The 5,888-nt window shown below is 49.4% G+C and overlaps 1 non-coding gene across 1 annotated transcript; it reads right to left on the reverse strand.

The window, feature by feature from the left end:
- Positions 1-2,754: 2,754 nt before the first annotated feature.
- trnar-ccu (transfer RNA arginine (anticodon CCU)) lies at positions 2,755-2,827 on the reverse strand. Its single transcript has one exon. It is a non-coding gene; the product is annotated as a tRNA-Arg (tRNA).
- Between the last annotated feature and the right edge of the window lie 3,061 nt (positions 2,828-5,888).

Below are 5,888 nucleotides of genomic sequence, written 5' to 3' on the forward strand. Positions count from 1 at the left end.
AAAGACCAGGCATAAAAAGTCAACACCCCAAAAGGGATTTGAACCACCAATCCAATACATCAGAAGATACAGTCTTACCCATAAGCCACAAAAACTCAGTGCCAATACTCTACTGGGAATAGTTCATCTTAAACGAGTGCCATAGCCGAGGATATTCCAAGATCTGTCACGACACACTGAGGGATACACTATAGTTTCGGGCAGCTGCTGCCAAGGTGTAACAGGGAAACAACACAGTCTCAGGTCTTTCTGACAAATGATCACATTGTCCTTTCAGTTTTCAGACCCTCTTGGTGCCTGACAATGAACAGAGATCGTTTCCTGCCCAAGTACAAAATGCCGTTTTTTTTTCACAACACAGAACTTTGAGAAATGTCAAAATTCCAGTGTTTTGTTGGTTCTTTTCTCTCTGCATAGACTGTACACAACTGATTTAGAACCTGTGTATGCATTTCTATTTGATTTTTTATGAATAAAGTATATTTTTTAAATAAATAAAATCTGGAGAGAGAGAAGATCTGCCCAAACTTGCGAGACCCCCCTTTGTGGAAGAGAGCCAGCCCTATATCGGGACAGGAAGGAGATTCCAATGGCCCAGCATGGATTGTTACAGTTAATATCCTCGCCTCCTTGACCACAAAGTGGGGAGTGAAGTGGGAGATGGCACGGGGCAGGGTGACACTAGGCACACGGACACACAAGATGGCTGCTGAGCCATAGGTTGGCCACTTGGCACACAAGATGGCCGCCAGACCACAATATGGAGTGAGACAGCAGAGCAAACACAGACACTGCCTGGGGCCACCAGAATGCCAGCACAATGCACTCACAACCGAGTTGATTATTTTAAGGCGGATGGGAGAGACAATACACATGAATAACATACACGCCCGCCGAAGGGTCTGGGTCAGACAACACCTTTCATAGAAATGCTAACTGTTAGATACAGCCTCAATACAGAGGGATTATCATCAAGGCTGCAGTAATCGTCCTTCTCAGGAAGAGCGATTAGAGTCCATTACTACAGCAACGGACATCCGCACAGACGCTGGAACTGACAATTACTGCACTGAAATTAACGAAGGCCACACTGGAACTGACAATAACTGCACCGAAACGATCAAGGATTCTGCAATGTTTACAATAAACAAGCCATGTTACAGAGACAATAACCTCATCACTGACCTATTATATCACAAAATATATAACAGTATCTTGACCATGTGCTCCGGGTTGAGAGAAGAATCACAGCTGACCACTGTGCTGTTGGTGCTGCTCTCTCCCCGGAGCTCCGGGATTTCCTTGGACAATAAACTCTGTTGGTGAACCCCGACTCTGACTCAGAGGCTGGTGATTGTCAGCAGTTGCCTTCCCACAAATGTTTGTCCAATCTGTGGATGTGGCACTCCAAGTTCTCCAACGATGGCCTAACTACCTCACATCTCCATCATAGCCTCCTTGCAATTGTATTCAATACCTTGACTAAGAAAGGTAAGGACCCAAATGTATAGCCACAGCCCCATCAGTTCCAACCTTGAACACCCAGATTTCAATCATTTCCATTGACAGATTGGACATCGTCATAAATACCAAACATGCAGGTAATCTGGGGTTCAGCTGGTAATGTTGACAGAATATAGCTTAGACTGACACCAACACAACCAAAACAGAAGCTGCTTTGTCCATAGATTGGTAGCTCTATCTGTTGGAGCCCCAGTGATCTCATGGGTAAGGCACTAACTTCCTAAACCAGAGATTGTGGGCTCAAATCTTATTTGGGGTATTGATTTTGTTGAAACCTTCTCTGTGCAGCTGATCTCAATCCTGTGTGGTCATCTGTCCATGGCAACAAAATCAGGCATTCTCAATTGATCCTCAGCTGGAGAAATTTGACCTGATAGAAAATTGGCCAAACTAAATTAAACAGCAGCTATCAGCTCCAGAGAACAGTGCAACTAAGATCAAAGAGTTACAAAGATTCAAGAAGAACCAGTTCCAACCAGACTGAGGGTTGTATATTGGAGAAGTGTCAGCCTGAGGCAATCCACTTTATAGCTCCTGGCATGACAACAGTGAAGGGTATTGGTGTGACCCCATTGGATGATGTGAACCCAGCTCATGATCGTACTGGCGAAAGCCACAGAAGATTCTGGAAGATCAGGGAAAAGTAGGGAAGGAACACACACCTGGATGGCAGTCCCTTAGCGAAGCCTTGACTGGGCCTTTGACCATCTGCTCCAAACTTGTTCAGAGAAGCCCTAGAGTGGGGTGGGAGGAGGCCATTCAGCCCATCATATCCACACTGACCCTCTGAAGAGCATCCCATCCAGGCCCAACCCCTATCCTCTCAACCTGCATTCCCCAAAGCCAATCCACCGAACCTGCACATCTTTTGGACTGTGGGAGGAAACCAAAGCACCCGGAATACCCCATGGAGAGAATGTGCAAACTGTACACAAACTGTCACCCAAGCGAGGAATCAAAGCCAGGTCCCTGACACTGTGAGGCAGTCCTGCTACCCACTGAACCGCCATACCATCCCCAGGTGAATATCAGCAGCTTTTCAGCCATTGTGACTGTGCTGTCTCTTTCAGACGATTCACTCCTATATTCTTCATATCCTCAGCATTCTGTATTTTTCTGACACAAGGTTCCACCAACCCAACACAGACCTGGGGACTTTTCCAGAGGAGATGAGAAATCGACTTGACCTCGGACGAAGATCAGCCATGAAGACAAGGTTTAAAAGTCAGACACCCCAGATGGGACTTGAACCCACAATCCCTGGCTTAGGAGGCCAGTGCCTTATCCATTAGGCCACTGAGGCCACATGTGTGATATTAAAATGGCAGCTTTTAAGTTTTGTTTTGCAAGAACACACTGTCTGTGGCTCAGCCAGCACAGAGTCAGTGCCCTGGACTGAGGGGATTCTAAATCTCCTGGTTATATATGTTTTTCTCTTTACCCCCGCACTGCTGCCTAACTGTGGTAGTGCTTATATTTTCCCCAGCACCCATGTTGTGTGTGTGCAGGTGTGAGACACAGTGAAAGACAACAGATGGACAAATCTTTACTCAATTCCCACCACCAGGAAGAAAGGAAACACCCGAGTGACCAGTGACAAGCATCAAAGGGCAATGCTGTGTGACCAAACAGTGAGGGGGAGGGCACTCTCTGAACAGCTCAAGGATGTTGGTAGACACTGCGTGCTCCTTCTCCAGGGACACCCGGGCTCGAACGTAACCGCGGAAGAGGGTCAGGCAATCGGCCCTAACAACCAGTTTGGCCAGGCCCAGGAGCAGACCCACGAGGAGATCCTCTGACCAACCCTCCCCCCTCGGCACTGGGTGCCCAATGATGGGGAGTGTGGGGCTGAAGTCCAACCAGAAACGGAGGAGAAGGTTTCCCAGAAAGCTAAAAAGGGAGTGCAAGCGTCCTGTTCCATGGACTCCACAGCACCACAGAACAAGCAGTTGGGCTGGGAATCCATGAACCACCACAATCTGCGGACTGCCGCGTGCAATACCCTCCACCCCAGATCCCCGTGAGAAAGGGGGAGGACTCCCATGTAGAGATACCTTCACTGGGCATGGTCCCCACCGCCCGGTGGTAAATGGGCACGCCAGGGTGTGTCCGGGAGGTGGATGAGGGTGTGCAGCAGCAGTCTGTACAGGGCCCTCTGTGATACACCCCTGAAAGGGACAAAACTAAAACTCCGGAGACAGCTCAGGTTGTGGGGCACAGTCTCCCGCAGGAAGTACAGGACCCTGGGGCCAATGTGAAATTCCGTCCGGTCAGGAGTGAGTGCAGACGGGATCCCACCGCACACCTGAGCATCCTCCAACTGGGGCACTACGTGGGGTCTGAGCACCGTCGTTTTAAGGCGTCGGATGGTGGTGGCCACGTACCGGACGTCTCCCGCTGCCCTGCTCGCTATATCCTGCGGCAGCGTCCAGCCCAGGCCCCCACCATCCAGCACGTCCCCGACCCTGGTCACCCTCACAGTCACGGCCCTCCCCTCCGACAGTCACTCGAACCCACGAGTACGGAGGTGCGGATTCCTGAGCAACGTCTCCCTGACGACAGCCGTTACTCCTGCCGGAGGGTAGGCGTGACGCGATTCGACCATGTTCCAGACCGTGAGCAGGTTCTGGTAAAAGACAGGCAGTGTCCTGAGAGTGACCTCCAAACCATCACGGTCCCTGAACAGGAGCTGAGTCTCGTAGTTGAGGTTACGCACCTGGTGGAAAAAATACGTCGCCAGGGCACCCCGCCCAGGGGGAGGCTCAATGTAAAGGTATCGCTGCAAGGTCTGAAGGCAAAATGTCGCTACCGTGCAGAACCAGCCCCGATAACCTCCTCCATAAGAGGCACAGGAAAGGCTCCACGCACAGGGAATCCAGCTGGCCGGACAGGGGCCAGCCTTGGCGTACTCTTCTCCCAAAGTGAAGGGGCAGTGTCATGGAGCCGTTAACTTTAAAACTAATTGCACCTGCCTCCACTTGGTCCACATCCACACAAGCATTTCCTGTCATGTACCTGTCCAAATGTCTTTCTCATAGAATCCATAGAGTGTGGAAACAGGCCATTTGGCCCAACAATTCCACCCAGACTCACTCCCCTACATGTACTCCTGACAAATGTACCCAATCTTCACATCCCTGAACAGTCTGGGCAATTTTGCATGGCGAATTTACTTGTGGGAGGAAACTGGAGCACCTGGAGGAAACCCACACAGACACGGGGAGAAAGTGCAAAATCCACACAAACTGTCACCAGAGGCTGAAATTGAACCTCGGTCCCTGGTGCTATGAGACAGCAGTGCTAACCACGGAGCCAACTTGGAAACTCTACACAAACAGACACCCAAGGGAGGAATCAAACCCACTGAGCCACCATGCCATCCCCAGGAGAATCTCAGCAGGTTTTCAGCCATTTTGACTGTGCTGTCTCTTTCAGACAATTCACCCCCCATCCTGCAGATCCCCGAAAATCTTGAGCAAGAACATGTTGGGCACCACTTGCCATCGGCTGAAAGCAGACAAGGGATATTTCTCCAAAGTTAAGTCGAAATAACATTGACAGTGAACAAGCCATAAATAATCAGACATCCCAGATTTGACTTAAACCCAAAATCCCTGGGTTAGGAAGCCAGTGCCTTATCCAGTAGACCACTGGGGCAACCTTTAAATACTGAACCCTGCCCTGTCATATTGTTTTTTCTGAGTTTTCTACTCTTACTGATTGTTTTTATCCCCTTCCATTTCATGCTAAATTGTCGGTTGCTTGATAAATTGATCTTGCCTCCCATTTCTCCCCAAACGGACATTTGAGAAATCCCAGCCGGTCAGACAGCGTCCGAGGAGCAGGAGAGTCGACATTTCGAGCATAGGCCTGAAGAGCTTATACTCGAAACATTGACTCCCCTGCTCCTCGGATGCTGCCTGACCAGCTGTACTTTTCCAGCACCACACAGTTTGACTCTGATCTCTCACATCTGCAGTGCTCACTTTCTCCCAGTCGAGAAATCAACTCAACTCCAACTTTGCAGACCCACAGTTTGAGGCAAATGGAGCAGAAGGAAAAGGGCTCAATGTTATTGTGTGCAGCACTTTCAAGATATTTGCAGTTAGTGGGGAAGGAGGAAGTGGAGATGTTGCAAAAAGCTGCATTGAGGACAAATCAACAGAATCTTAGCAGGAATTCAGCCCATTGTGGCTGTGCTGTCTCTTTCAGACAATTCACCCCAGGATACCCCAGATCCCGGAATTGCCTTGTGCAAGTTTCTATGTCACATCATTTGCCATAATCTCAACGTAGGCACAGTGATTTTTAACAGAGTACTGTCGATGAAAATGTCAGGATTAGTGGTGCTGGAAGAGCACAGC

The sequence above is a fragment of the Chiloscyllium punctatum genome, chromosome 18, assembly GCF_047496795.1.
Source record: "Chiloscyllium punctatum isolate Juve2018m chromosome 18, sChiPun1.3, whole genome shotgun sequence".
Lineage (NCBI taxonomy): Eukaryota > Metazoa > Chordata > Chondrichthyes > Orectolobiformes > Hemiscylliidae > Chiloscyllium > Chiloscyllium punctatum.